This window comes from Dermacentor andersoni, unplaced genomic scaffold (genome assembly GCF_023375885.2).
Source record: "Dermacentor andersoni unplaced genomic scaffold, qqDerAnde1_hic_scaffold ctg00000041.1, whole genome shotgun sequence".
NCBI lineage: Eukaryota > Metazoa > Arthropoda > Arachnida > Ixodida > Ixodidae > Dermacentor > Dermacentor andersoni.
Window position 1 is genome coordinate 432,251 of NW_027314754.1, and position 15,377 is coordinate 447,627.

General features: G+C 43.1%; 1 long non-coding RNA gene across 1 annotated transcript; it reads left to right on the forward strand.

Moving 5' to 3' along the window:
- Positions 1 to 3,432: 3,432 nt before the first annotated feature.
- LOC129381690 (uncharacterized) lies at positions 3,433 to 12,872 on the forward strand. Its single transcript, XR_008609805.2, has 3 exons — positions 3,433 to 4,827; positions 10,370 to 10,568; positions 12,684 to 12,872. It is a non-coding gene; the product is annotated as an uncharacterized lncRNA (long non-coding RNA).
- Positions 12,873 to 15,377: the final 2,505 nt, after the last annotated feature.

Sequence of the window (15,377 nt, forward strand, 5' to 3'; positions counted from 1 at the left end):
GCCCGCTGGCTGCGTGGCGACATTGGCCAGATCGCGGAACAGAACCCGCTGAAGTGTGGCGTGTTTACGAAGCACTTTCTTTCTGCCGCGTTTACCTTGGAAGCTTCTATTCATTTTTGTAAAGCACTGGGGCAGCGCTCGTACAAACCAATGTCAAGCAGTTATAATTGAAAATATTTGTATAGCAAACCGTCGTTAACTACCGATATTCACAGCAAATATATTACATTTCGTCATTTCATGAAACTAGTCGCTTTGAAATTCCTAACTTGTGCTTAAGTTTAGGACTGCAGTTCAACTAGTCCACAGATATAGTGGGGGACAGTATAAAGACGATAACTTTTTTATGGGGTTTTACATTCCAAAACCACTTTCCGATTATGAGGCACGCCGTAGTGGAGGACTCCGGAAATTTTGGCCACCTGGGGTTCTTTAACGTGCACCTAAATCTAAGTATACGGGTGCATTCGCATTTCGCCCCCATGTAAATGCGGCCGCCATGGCCGGTATTCGATCCCGCGACCTCATGCTCAGCAGCCAAACACCACAGCCACTGAGCAACCACGGAGGCTATAAAGACAATAACTTCCTGGCACCATCAATCGTTAATTTTGTTCGAGTGTTGTGAAGTGGATCAACTAAAGCTGGCCGATTTCTCAGTCAACTAAAACTTAACACAAGTAAAGTTGAACATTCTTGTTTTTATTCACGCATTCAGTACTGGAAAAAGAGTGACCTCTACGCAGTGCGAAAGCGTCAGTCCGCAGAAGCAATTTTCATTCAAACTGAAATTTGTATATAATGAGCGAACATAGATTTCAGAAGATCCAAACCGATGCGAAATTTGGCCATCGGCGGCTGGTCACACGGCACTTGACTATCACGTATGTTATGACGGCGACACATTTTGTGGCTTACAGAAAGAAGGTGGAGTGCAATGCATCTATTGCATTGACAGTAGGAGAAGCAAGGACCCACAGAATTTTAAACGGGCTACATGCATCTGCATGAACATGAAGCAGCCTATAATTGCTCTCATTATTTGAACTCCATGCCCAATGATGGGACATATTTGTATGGAGCTCACAAGACCATATAACCTGTCTGTCGTCATAGTTTGCGTCATATTCATATGTACAGTAAAGCACGGCGAGTACTGGGGCTGTTCTGATACAAGAGCAACGCAAGGAACCGACAATTATTACACAGAAAAAAACGCACACTTAATAGCACTCTTCATCTCAAGGCTTATTGCCAGTTCGCACTTAATTAGCACTGAATACTCTATACTTGTATTACTGGTATTATTAAATACATTTTTGCTGGCAAAACAAATAACATTATGCCTCGGCGCTCAGAAACTTGCACACACCGAAGCTGTGCTTGAAGCAAGGTAACCGAGCATATGGTGCCGTCTACGCTCCGAAATTTATATGAAATATTGAGCGTCAACCTTCTTCAGTACGATATCTTAATAATGGTGCATCAAAACGCAACAAGAAATTACGTGCGTGCATCCAGCTGCCATCATTGCTCTTGAAATTTGATAAAAAATCATGGCTGTCCTTTTTTTTCACTTTGTCCTTGACAATATGTGTCGACAAAGAGTACACAAAATGTATAGCCCAACAAACACGCACTCAAGCCTTTCAGTACAAGTATTTCACCGACAGCATGCAGATAGGCTGCCGTCATGACGAATGGGTCGAGCGACACCGCTCCTATGTCAGTCCACTGAGGCTCGCACAGAACTGGTTTACTAATGAAAAATGAATACCTGCTCAGAAAACAAAGTGAAATACTTGTGCTTACCAGCTGTCATTAGGAAAGCTGGAAGACTTCGCAGAACTGGAATTCCCGGTGTTAGAACACCACAGAGCCACAAAACACATGTGACGCCCCATTTTAGCCATCTTCGTCTAATGCTTGGCTTCCCTTGGTTACCCGCGTTTGCCGTTCGTTGCACGCCTGATCAATTTTATCTGTGTTATCTTTCCCATCTTCATACTTGGGACGACAATCGAAGCAGATGACCGAGCGTGATCCGACTTCTGATATCGCTGAGCGAGTGGCAAACGTGAGCGGAGGTAAGCCCGACGGACGCACGAAGACAACCATTTCCCGCGCTTCGCCCGATTTAAAATTCACACAAAAAAGAAAAATAAGAAAATAAGTTAGGATGTCCAGCAACCGTTTGGAGCGCGGTCACCGGACATGCGAAACTAGCATTCGCCTTCCGGTGGCTGGTACAACTGCGACGAGACAAGTCCTTGTTGAAAAACGCGTATTAATTACGTAGGCCAGCAAACTCGGTTTTGAGTCGACTCAATGAGACTCGGACCAACCCGTGAGTCTGAGTGAGCCCAGTTGAATAATATTTCGGTGAGTTCGAGTCCCTGAGAGGCCGGCCGAGTAGAATTTTTGTGAGTTTGGGTTCGAGTGCACATGGCTTTGTAGAATTTCGGTGAGTGTGAGACCAAGGGAGCCCTCTTGAATACAAATTGAGGGAGTGTGAGTGAGCCCTGATGAGTAAAATTTCGGTTAGTCTGAGACCGAGGGCGCGTGACTGAATAAAATTTTTGTAACTCCGAGTCAGCTCTGAGCGAAAAAAGAAAAAAAAAACATATTTTGACATTGTGTCTGAGTGGAGCCTGCTTATTTTCCTAGCCAGAAACTTACAACAACGCGAAAGTGACGGCTAGGGTTCCTTGTTATCCGCTTGGCCCGCCGCTACGGAGTTAGGAGGTAGGTGCGCATTCAGGCATCCTAGTCGTGGCGACTGCGGCTAGCGTATTTTACAAAGGACGAGAATCTCGGGAAATTGGAGAGGACCATGCGTCCACTCTTATCTGTCCCGTAATTTACAAATAAAGATACTACGTTATAATTGTTCGCACCAATGAATTACACCCAATACTTCTGCTGGACATGTTATTAGCGAGGAAAGTCAGCCATGGCCAAAGATGACTTAGAATGATAAGTTTTCTGAATTCGGTCCCTAAACTATCATCTACAAAACATATGTGCAAGTGGGTTAGTGAATGATGTTCAAGCGCACTTCACTCATGAGAGCAATTAGCGCGATGAAAAGACAAATACTTTTCGCAGCGATAATCCATTGCGGACGGCTCTCACCTGTAAAAAGAAGTCACAGTAGGACCAGGTAGTCATGCATTCTAATGTATACATATATATATATATGTTAGAAATACTGGATATTTTCTTCTGCCCAGTGCTTTCGTTAGAAATATGTGATAGAGAGCTCTTCTGTACACACACTTACGATCTCACAGTCTATAAAGAACAAAAGTAAATCCGAGACATTCAACAGGAAGAGCAGCTAGCCCTAGCTGTTTCATGTTTGCAATTGCAGTAGTAATTTGTGCTACCCCTTGAGCTGGTGTAGTGGCTATGGCGTTACGAGACTAAGCCTGACGGCACGCCATTAAATCGTGGCTGCGGCGGCCGAATTTATTTTTGGGAGTGGGAGGGGGAATTTAAGAACTCCAGTGCGCAATGCACAGAGTGCACGTCCTCGGTGGTCAAAATTAATCCGGAGTCTCCCGCTACAGGCCATGTCAATTCTGCTTTTGGCACGCAATACCCATGAATTGAGCAATTTGTGCTAGCATGTCTTGTAGTTTGTAGGTACGAAAAATCTTTTGTAAAATATAGGTCCCCACCTCTCTCTCTCTGAGCAATCACGGTGATTTACAGATGCTGATTACTTATCTGAGTATGCGGCCACATAACACACCCCTGCACACATCAATCAGCTACAGCGCATAAAGCAGAAGGCGATGAGAAATTGTGCACACTTATACGAACTTCACATATTAAATATTTCATTTTTTATTTACATCTACGACCGTGAAAGAGCCCAAATAATGTGCGCAGCAAAAAAAAAAAAAAAAAAAAGAAATACCCCCCATGTGATACATGTAGTACATGTAATGTAATGCGTGTTATGCATCCTGAAGCTTTAACAGATTTTCTTTAGATAGCACAGATTCACCGTGATGTCACAATAATGTGAGCATGAGTTTCCTGCTGGGTTTTTGGTATTGTTGTAGGATTTTCTTTCTTAGGTTTTCAAAACAGAGGCGATAAGCGCTACGTTTGCTTTCTTTAGCCCAGTAAAAGAATGCTCAGCTTACAAATCATAAGTGCCATTTACTGCGGTGTTTACTGAAGGACAGAAGCGAATAACGCGACGGTAGGAAAAAAATGTCTATTATGTTTGCTTTGTCCACGTTCCTCTTATTTTATTTCGTTTAATGGTGGACTGCTGGTGCAGAGCTCACACTCATTCAGACATTTATTTTCGCAGTCTCTAATCAAGCTATGGGAACGGTTCGAATGCTGACAATAGAATGTACACTGCCGCAGTGATAACGTTGGCGAAGCATTTGCGACACACGTCGTTAAATAGATAGCAGCAGAGTGAATGATTAGATAGCTTTCTTTATCATTCTGTCAATATCGCTCACCTTTTGTCTTTGGTATTCGTGCCATGCTCTCGCTATTCAGCCCTTAAAAAGCTCACACTGAATGCGTACCTGCCATCATAGAGCAATTCTAGCGGGCGTGCTATAGTAAGCGGAAGTGTAAAACTAAGCAAATAATTTGCAAAGCAGCCCGTTACCTGATGGCACTGCGAACTTACGTCCTAGCTAATAGGCTGCAATTTATGCACTGATAAAGCCGACAACGTCAGATAGCCGTAAACAATTACACAGATTGAAGCGCTTGTCGCAAACAACTCTCCCCTTTGCCGCATATTAAAAGGCGTATATCGAGGAAGTGCCGAAGCGATTTCTTCGTAAGGTACGTAACTTTGCGACCTTTATGGATTTCTATCAGTTTGTAATTTTACAGTGCTTCCTTGCAGTGATTCACGCTGATGCTATTTCATAATGTGCTGGTTATAATTCTATGAAGGACAAGTTGCCTCGAAAAGGTAATATCCATGAGCGTTCAATGACAACGTGCGCTTCTAACAGTGCTCTACGAATTATGTCATAATGCGTTACCGTTATGAAGGCTACATTAATAATTTCGTCGTTTAAGATACGAATCGTAGAAGCTTTTATGAAAAGAAAGCTGCTTTTCTGTCTTGCGGGCACACATTATATATTATTTCTGGCTCTTTTACGAAGGCTTTAATGTTGTACCATTTGGTGAGATTTGTTTAATCAAATAAATCTGTAACCTGCATTAATAATGAATGTATGTTATATTGATGTGAAAGGACGAATGTGCTACTTTGTTGGTGCTGCATTTATATTTGGTTGCTGTTACTTTTTGTGTTACTCAACATTTATGAGCACACCACCTTGCTTATTATACACTGGGTCGGCAAGCATACTAATTAATTAATAATTACCCATGTACCTAACTAGCATAACCAACTCACTAACTAAATAAATGAATATTGAACCTTCACTTCATATTTCAGAGCCATCAGTCAGAACGTGCTCATAATAATGCGTTCGAGAGCATCCCCCAAACGTCCCGATAGATCGGGACATTTGGAGGACGCTCTCGAAAACATTATTATCATCTCATTGTGTGAACTTTGTAATACGCCTATGCCTTAATGTCGAAACTGCGTTGGGCTAATGTTTCTTATTCATTGATACATGGCTACATATATATATATATAGAATAGAATTTATTGATAGGAAAGACAGAGAGGTCGACCTGAGCTAGTGCGCTCTAGTCTGCTACTCTGCACTGGGGAAGAGGGAAGGGGAGTGAAAGTATTGGGATAGATGATGATGATAAGAGAAGTGGTGAGTGCTTATGTACATGAGACAGTTGCCTCGCTAGAGCCGCTCGTCGAGCTTGGTGTCCTGCAGGAACTTCAACAAAACTTTTGTTGCACGCACTGAAATTGCAGTGTCAGGCCATGGGCCGAGGATAGCTTCCTCCGATAGTATTTGTCTGCCAACGCTGGCTAGGAAACTGTCTAATGTCCTTCGCTCCAGCATATATGCTGGGCAGTCGCACAGTACGTGTTGCAGTGTTTCGGGCATCTGGCAGTGTACACAATCAGGGTTGTTCGATTGGCCGATGAGGTGTGCGTAGCGACGGGTGAAAGCAACGCCGAGCCGAATCCTGTGTAGCAATGATGTTTTGCTCCGTGTAAGCTTCGGGGGCAAACAGAATTTACCGTCTGGGTCAATCGTATGTAGACGTCTGTGAATATTATCAGAGTGGGCTCTATAAGCCTTTGTAAGGTGCTGCATGAGTGCCTTGATCATGGAGTTGGTGTCAGGTCGCGAGTAGGCAATCAGTACTTCATTAGAGGAAGAGGAGGCCGATCTTGCCTACTGTCAGTGAGTTCATTACCAAAGACACCACAATGGCTAGGCATCCATTGAAAGGTGATCACGTGGCCACTTAACTCGGCACTGTGATAAAGTTCGACGATTTCCAGCACGAGCAGATAGTATGGTCCTTTCTTTAAAAAGTATTTTAGCGCCTGTAGCGCTGATTTGGCATCGCACAATATCGTCCATTTATGGGGTGTCTGCGTTCTCATAAAACGGACAGCCTCTCGTATTCCCGCAAGTTCTGCAGCCGTAGATGTCGATTTGTGGTCTAATCGAAATCGTTGAGTAATTCCAAGTTGTGGGATGACAAATGCGGCCGTTGTGGCAGATGGCGTGACCGAACCATCGGTATATACTTGTACAGTCCCACTATATGATGTAAATATATGGGACAGGGTGAGCTGCTTCAAGCCAATGGAGGAAACGTGAGATTTCTTCCGAATTCCGGGTATCTGAAGCCTCACTAGTGGTCTTGGCAATGTCCATGGAGGTGTCACGGGGATGTCGGTGGCCTGGAATCTTGCAGGTACAATGCTTGCGTGACATGCAATAGCTTTAGAAAAAGCACAGTCAAGGTTGGTGCTTGATACATAGCTTTATACAATACCAAGGCAGATCATCGCCAGTTCATTTGTTCATGAATTCTTTGAAGAAATGCCTAATTTCGAAGCTATCTGCTTTGTTTGCCGACATTTACCCGAATCAGTCGTTTCTTGAGAGGCAAAGAAGAAGGTAGTACAAAAAAGCTGCAATAAACAGCAGTTTCACAAGGATATCGCCCCTATGGTGGGCAGTAGGATGAAAACCAGCAGAGAATTAGGACGAAATTTAGTTTATGTATCGGCAACATGGGACACACAGGCGCTTTAACACGAACAGATATGCTAGCTCCGTCACCCGCCCGACAAGCTGTGCGAAAATTCGGATGGGAGGTGGCAGGACAGTTTATAAGCCGAAAAGGCTAAGGGGATGTGCCAATGATCGAAACCTTGAAATACCAATCCAATATTCTAATATATTGTCAAATATTGTAATATATATAATATATGTATATGTAATATATTGCAGATATATTGTAATATATTGTAAATATTGTAATATATTGGCCAGTGCAGGTTTTTGAATCGAAGAGTAACTATCTGGATATGCGAATAATATTCGAGTAATTTCTTAATACTTCGTGTCGTCGACTGTGAACGATCCTACATGAAATTGAAACAAAAATGTGGCAACACTATTCAATCGCACAGTGGAGATAACGCACTAGAGCACGCTATGTAACTCAGGGAGCCACATTTTTCCGCTTAAACCACTATTACTCGCAATAAAATGTTCTCTAGTCATGGCGTTCGGTAGTAGTTACTGCTTGGTACAATTTAATATCTGTGTTTTTTGAACGAATTCAATATGCACGAGTTTCAGTGCAACATACATAATAAAAACAATAACACCACTTACTGCAACCATTCAAACTAGTGAACCATGTTATTATATTCTTTAGTTTGCCGTCACACAGACGACATGCGTTTCCGGTTTGGTTCAAAGTTTTACACAGATGGTAAATGGCCCCGACGGCTTCCTTTTTAAGCTTTATATGATGATGCATGGCTACGTATGATGCGAAGAGCCCAGAGTTTGCTGATTAATTGTTCTTAGTGCTGCCTTTTTGCTTTTAACGATGCATGCAGTATAATGTGCAATGCAATGACAAACTTTTCCATGTAACGAATATCAGAATGTGAAATTGTTTGATATTAATGGCGGGGAGATTCTGTATTGTTAGCCAACTATCGGAAAAAATATTCGATGTTCTATTCTCTTCAGGCGCTAATAATGAGACAGCAATTATGTGGATTCTGGAGGGCACGCATTCGCGCTGTTTGCACTGTCGCCGTGATGTTCTGGTACAATTGGCGCAAGCGAAGCTCACGCGTACGCCGTTAGCGGGCCTCCAGGAAGGAGTTGGTCTGCAGATGTTCGAAAGACGCACAGTGAGTTTATCTGCAAAAAAAAAGTAAAAAAAAACTAATCACCTCCGTTAGGGAGGCAGGTCAGTGTCCCGGCTTCCGCTGCGGACGCGAGCGTTGTGGGCAAGAGCACTAGCGTTCCTGCTGCGATGCTGCGGGAATACTGAATCGCGATGCGTACACACTGGTCTGAACGAAACGGGCGGTACGCTTCAACTTAGACTCTAATGGTTTTTCCTTGGAATTTGGAATTCCTTACCACCGAACCTTAGGAACCCGGCGCTATCGACGCGTTTAAACACAACTTTCGCGGTTGTCTTCAACTTGTGTAATTCTGTATTATTCAAATAGCAATGACACGTTCTTATTTCTTAGTATATTGACCACAGACGGTGCGCGAAACATTTTAGTAAATTACGCGGTATAAGGGGCCCCTCTCTCAGTGTTTGTCTTATGGGACCTCCACCTTTGTATAAACGTATTTTAACGTTTTTGGGTCCGAATTCAATACGAATCGAATAGTGCCAGAAGCGAGTCAAATCGAATATAAAATAATTTCCATTAATGAATAGTCGTTACCACAGTAAACATGAAACGATGTTCACATCCTATTATTCTCAAAGTTAGCAATATGCTCCTACGTAGTAAGTTATTAGGTGTTTATAAAAAATACAAATGAAGCATTAGGAACAAGCGAGTAGTTCCTTCGCATGCGCAACATTCTTCAGAGTGTGCGAATGAGCGCTCTGCAGCCTGTAAAGTATGCTTAAGTGGCGTGGCCAGCTGCCGTACGCAAGTTCTCGTGTTGTCTATATACTATACCCGCAGGGGTGAAAACTTACCGTACTTTTGTTCCAATTTTGCGTTTATTTTTGCGCAGATGACGTTTTCAAATATTAGAAAAGTATTCCAAAAATATACTACTTTACGAATAGTGACGATTCGATTCGAAAGATTCCAATATTCACACACCACTGCATAATAGTAATAATAATAATAATAATAATAATAATAATAATAATAATAATAATAATAATAACAAACATGATTCTTATTATGATCGAGGCGTGACACGTGAATTGCCTGTAGCGGTGCTCCTCATCGCGTCAGCGTTGTGAGACGCCTGATAGATGTCAGGGTGCTGTTTATGCTGCACAGCAGAAGTTGCCTCACGTGATGTGTTGACGCTGGCGTGCCCATCTCGCGCATTCAGAGAACACCGTCTGATGTAGCTTCAGCACAACGCTAAACCTTGCTGCCGTTTTCGATACTTCACCCCTCCGGGTGAAACAGCCCAATTATTCGATTGCGTTTCAAAAAGCACTATTCTCACACCCCAACAGAAATCAGTGTGAGACGAAGTCGGCAATATCCACAATGAGTCCTGTAGCACCGTAATATTAGATCACTGTCCAAAAGAATTTGCAAGCAGTGGAGGTAAGTTTAGCTCCAGGGAAATCTGCACGAACCCTAAATGATTTAAAAACGCGCTTTAAAAATTATAGGGTAACATGTAGACGGATACGTTTTAGTGTTATCAGAATTTTTTCGAAGAGTTGCCTTTGTCAGACAGCTCAATAGTAGTCCTTGAGTTTGACTGCTGGCCGGAAAACACGCGGCTAAAACTAAAATTAAAATAACTACATAATAAAAATCACTGGTTACCTTCTTTACTAATTTCTTTAAGGCGCCTAATACAATTTACAAAAAGAAGCCAGTCAGTTTTCAAAGCACATTTTTTAGAAGTATTTATGAGGTTAGCCGGCGTTTCCTTTCTTTCTCTCTCGTTCTCTCTGAGGGCGACAGCTGGTGCTGCTTTTAAAATCTGTTCCAAGTGACAGGATTGCCTTGAGGATGGACTTCAACTTGTAAGTTGCAGTACGAGTTATAAAGACATCAGAGAGTGAATCAGTATATTTTTTAGTTATTTCGTTGTGTTTTTTGATTCCTCATGCAGGTACTCTCCGCACCTTTGAGTTTTCCAGCACGAGGTGAAACTTGCTAAAACCTGTTGTATATACTTTGATAAAACTAACTCTGTTCTCTTTTAAACACGGCTTACAGGACAGACCAATACATTAACAGGCATGCTGTTCACGGGACTGTTTGTCGTCTTCGTCACTGGAATGCCTACGCTGAGCGTAACAGCCCAGGCGCCGGCGCAAGACGAAATCAAGTCCCTTCCAGGACTCGCTGTAAGGCCCAGTTTCAAGCAGTACTCGGGATTCCTGAATGCAGGCCCAAATCGACGGCTGCATTACTGGTAAGGGTGTGGCATTTGACAGTGATGCAGAAGCACAAGAATCAGAGCCAGTGCAGAGACTTCGTGTGGACAAGTAGGCATTTTGTGGGCCACATACATACACTCGATCCACTTTCTGTACAAATATCTGCAGGGCTGTTCGAATAGTGAACTTTCATAATCAATTAGGTTACGCATATCGCAGAAGAGTGACCTAAAAATATCGAATTGAAGGTGGAATATTTTTCATTTCGAAACAAAGTGAAATATGATATATATCTATATATTTAACATTATATGTCATATTATAGTATTATAAATATAGATCAGGTGGGGAAGGGGAGGAGGTGGTACTTATTCGCCTGCAATCTGTGCCGTTCTCTTGAATCCTAATCCAATTGATTAAATTATAGAATTTTACCTGCGAAAACCGTGATCTGATAACGTGGCATTCCGTATATTGGGGGACGCCGCAATAATTTTGAGTAGCTAGGGTTTTTTTACGTAAGCCTAAATTTAAGTGCACGAGCGCTTTTTTTTTCCATTTCGCCAACATTGAATGAAGCCGTTGAGGCCGGGATCGAACCCGCGACCACGAGCTTAGCAGCGCGACGCCATAGCCACATAGGTTATACCGCGGTGGGTCTCTTCAGTGATACCGTGTTAAAGGTAGACGTGAAGAATGGATAGTGGCAGGAGTGATGTTGCTCAGATTAAATGCAAAAAAAAAAAAAAATCTTTAAGCTATATTGATTTACGGGAATATAGTACGGTCATGGACAAACCCTGTTATTCGTTAACTAGGCGCAGTCCCTTTTATTGTATCTTTGCTCGGGCGCGTTACACCATTAAATCATTCCCTTGTTACGCTCGTTATTCGCTCTGCTCCCTATGCTATAAGATGAATGGAATAGGAATATATTCCATTCCTTGACCTCAAACGCGCTGTAAAACCCACAGCCTACACATGACATATGCGGCGCTGTTCTATGACTAGTTTTCCACAGTCCCAAGGATTTGCGAGACCGAATATCCATTCGCGCGCTAGGCAAGAATAGCGTCAGTGCCTTGTACAGCATCGCGACAAAATCGTTCGGCGTGCCGAGGGAATTCCTCCTATGCGAATCGCGTTGCCGTAGCCATTTGTCCAAAGACAGCTGTGCGGGAACCCTTCCGCAAGAAGCCTAAAAACAATTGTGTTTTAGAGCAATGTCAACAAATTTTATAAGAATTCCGCATCGATTCCGCACCATATTGACATGAATAAGAATACCATATATACAAATAACTTTGTAAGTGGCCAGCATTCTCGCACAAAGCTTGTGTTTCGTTTATTCGTAATAGAAAGTAGTGAAAAAAACTTATTTAAAGCAAGAGCACCTAGTTTATCAGCGAACATGTCAACTGTCGTCAACTTTGGATACGATTAGCCGCCACACGGTCGCATATATCATATAGTTTCCGACATGAATTAGTATAGGCAACTGTTTATGTGGCAGCTGCTAGCAGGGTAGTTCAGCGAGCAGGTAAATGACGGGAACTACACGGATGTGCTCATACTTCGTTCTTCTGACTTCGAACCTCGTTTTGACTCTGAAAGTTGATCAATTTCGATAAATTTCACAGATTTAGGGATAAACCTGCAAATGTGCAATTTTTGCTCGAAATATGAATATGAAAAAAAAAAAAACATAGGTCTAATAAGTAATGCCGCAAAAATGTTCCAATCCACAAGAACTAATGTATTGTCGTGGCGCTACGAGCAGAAGACCGACGAAGAAGAGGGTCATCAATAGGACGAAGACGACGCAGTGCCGCTAGGCTAGACAACCATCATACGGCCCCTGCCCCTGCTAGCTTGTAAACGGCAAATAAATTCTCATTTATTTTTGCCTCTACGCGTACAATTTCTGATGGAGGTGCAGGGTACAAACACACAAACTTACCTATATTTACGTATTATATATAAATATTACACAAACCCATGTACGAATCGTCATTCCCATGGCTACTGAACAATCGCAATGCAGGAGTTCCGTCTAGTAATTTGTGTAGGAAACTGCATGGCGTATGTGGAATTGCGATCAGTGGAGATGACGTGCTAAATGAGCGCTGTGGTCTCTACCATGATTCAAGGTTTGCAGCGAGCCAGACGTCGAAAGCGTCTATCGATCCGGTTGTCATCTGGGTCAACGCAGGGCCCGAATCTTGCAGTTCGATGCTGACCCTGATGATGGAACACGGCCCGTTCCGGACAACGGACAACGGGCAGCACCTCAAGCCTAACGACTTTAGCTGGAACAAGGAAAGTCACCACATGCTTCTTCGTTTCTGCTGTGCTTTTATCTGCTTTTTATCTGCTTTTATCGGGGATCCTCAGACGGCTAATTACACTGCTTCTTGCCACATACTAATTTTACTACTCCGCTGAGCAAATTGGTGACCTCATAACGTAAAACCATTCCATTCTGATTTTCTTCAAATCTGCCGATGTTATATTTACGTGACCGCCAACGCAAGCATCGGGCGGTGACCAGCAGCATTGTTTGAACAGTTCAATCGAACGCTCTCCACGTTTACATGAGGTCACCTTCGTTTGCCTTCATAGCGAATAGCAGTGCCTGCCTTGAAAGGTCTCTCTTATAATTGGCTGACAAGAGCCACGGAGCGCGTAGAAGTGTAGAACCTAATGTGAGCAGCATTCCGGGCAAGTTGGTAATCCATTACTTAAATGATATTGCGCGACAAAAGTGTAGTGTAGAAGGTTTCGGTGGGATCGAGCTAGCACATCCAGGTGCACGCTCAATGACATTATATTCCTCATACTTTTTCGTAGCAGCCATTGACTGCAACGGCGTTCCCCCGCTCAATCCCGTGATCACCTGCCCATTGTCGTTTTTTAACTGGTGTAACTCATCACATATGCATTTCATGAATGCCTAGCGGTATTTTGTTCATTCTCTGTGTATCACATTCCTCATGTTACACCGAATGTTTACCCGTTTAGAGGGTCTTCAGGGTGATAAATGAAATTAGAGTAGAAAAAAAAAAAAGCCAGGTGAGGAGAGTGTTGCCAGCGTCTACGAATGGTCCGCTTCCCATAAATTAGTTTGCAATCACTGGTCCAATGTCGTGGTGGCGTACAATGGAAAGGCAAAAATGCCGGACTAGCACGGGGTCTCAGCAAACAGGAGTTGGCAGAGCGTTATCATATATTCTTTATATATGTATTCTCGTATATAGAACGAGCACTCTCGTTCTCTGTCGTAACGGGCTCGACTATATGATATACTGTCATGCAATTTTGTTATTATTATAAGGAAAGAAATTCATTCTCGCCTGCAGCATCTTCTATTCCTTTCGGAACGGAGCAGCCCCTGACTATTAAAAAAAAGAAATATCAATTTAATTCTTCATACCAGTGAATCCATAGAATCAACGTCACCTCCATGTGGTGAGTTTCGGTAGTGTTGTGGCATCACTTGACAAAAAAACGAAGTAGGTGCAGCCTGAAAAAAAAAAAAAAATGACCAACAGCAGTGCGCTAATGGCGAAAAAGGCAATGAGTAGGAATTTTTTTTTTCGCTTTTTGTTTGGCTTAATAATGAATAAGCAGTGCATACACGTCATATCGAAACGGAAGGTTTCGCACTTTTCACGGCGTTGCGTGACACACAAGCGAAAAGGGCACAGCCCAAAAATTTTTCACCAATCTTCGGGGGCTAATGGCAAAAATGGAATAGAAACAAATTGGAATAGTTTTACGTTGGAGCGCCCGGGTTCTTCAAAAATCAGCAAGGTGAAAAAACTTTCGTTGTCATTGACCCGAAAGTATAGTACGAAGCTCCTCATTGTGGATTTCGGCAGAATTGTTTTGTGAAATTCTAGTCCCGGTGCTTGAAGTTGTTGACGGATGCGGCATCGTGCTTACATCTGCTAGCTTCCCTGTTTGCAGACATAATGAAGCGAGGGTTTAAAATTGTGTTAATTCCTGGTTGAATCGCCAAACTAGCAGAAATCAGAAATTTCACTTCTTAGGTGTAACTCGTACGCGTTTGGTTTCGCGCTATACTATCGGATGGATGTCGATTTTTCCTCTTTCAGTATTTCACAGCGCAATGACTAAATTAGCAAACCTCCTGCGTAGGCGTAAAGCATGACAAAAGATAGAGAAACTTCTGGCGCATTTAACTGAGTCCGAGCAATGCACACGTAAGGAAGCACCGATGTAGAGGCACACGTGTATGAACATTCGATAAAGTGGGGCAAAATGAGGAAAAGAAATGAAAGAAAAAGTAGAGTTACCCACTCCCGTACCACTAACCGGAACGCATATAGAGAGGCCACTCCAGGCCAACGCAAAACCAGGCTGAAAGAAAAACACCTTAGGCTCACGACAAAGCTACTGCCGGGGAAATTCCTCGTCGCGAAATTGGACATTTTCCGCGAAAACCAACAGTGTAAACACCACATGCGCATGCCTACAGCGCTTGAGCGCGTGTGAGTGCCAAGGTTCCTTAACCAATAGAAGCTCTGAACGCCTCCACTGAGAAAGCATGGCAACATATGCCTCGGCATAATGAAAATTCACACCACCTTAAGTCCACAAGTGCAGCTCCCAGTCTAATACATTCTATGCTATAAATATGTGCACCTGCAAAAAAAAATGGCTGCCCTTCCACTACTGTGGAGAGGTGTGCAAACGAAGCTCGGGATCCGCGACTCGCCTTTGTTGTAACGCTTCGGCTTCGCGCTCCCTGACGGCGAAGTCGGCACGTCGACGACGAGCCCTTGCTCGAACGAGTTCGCGGCAGCGTTCATCGAACACCG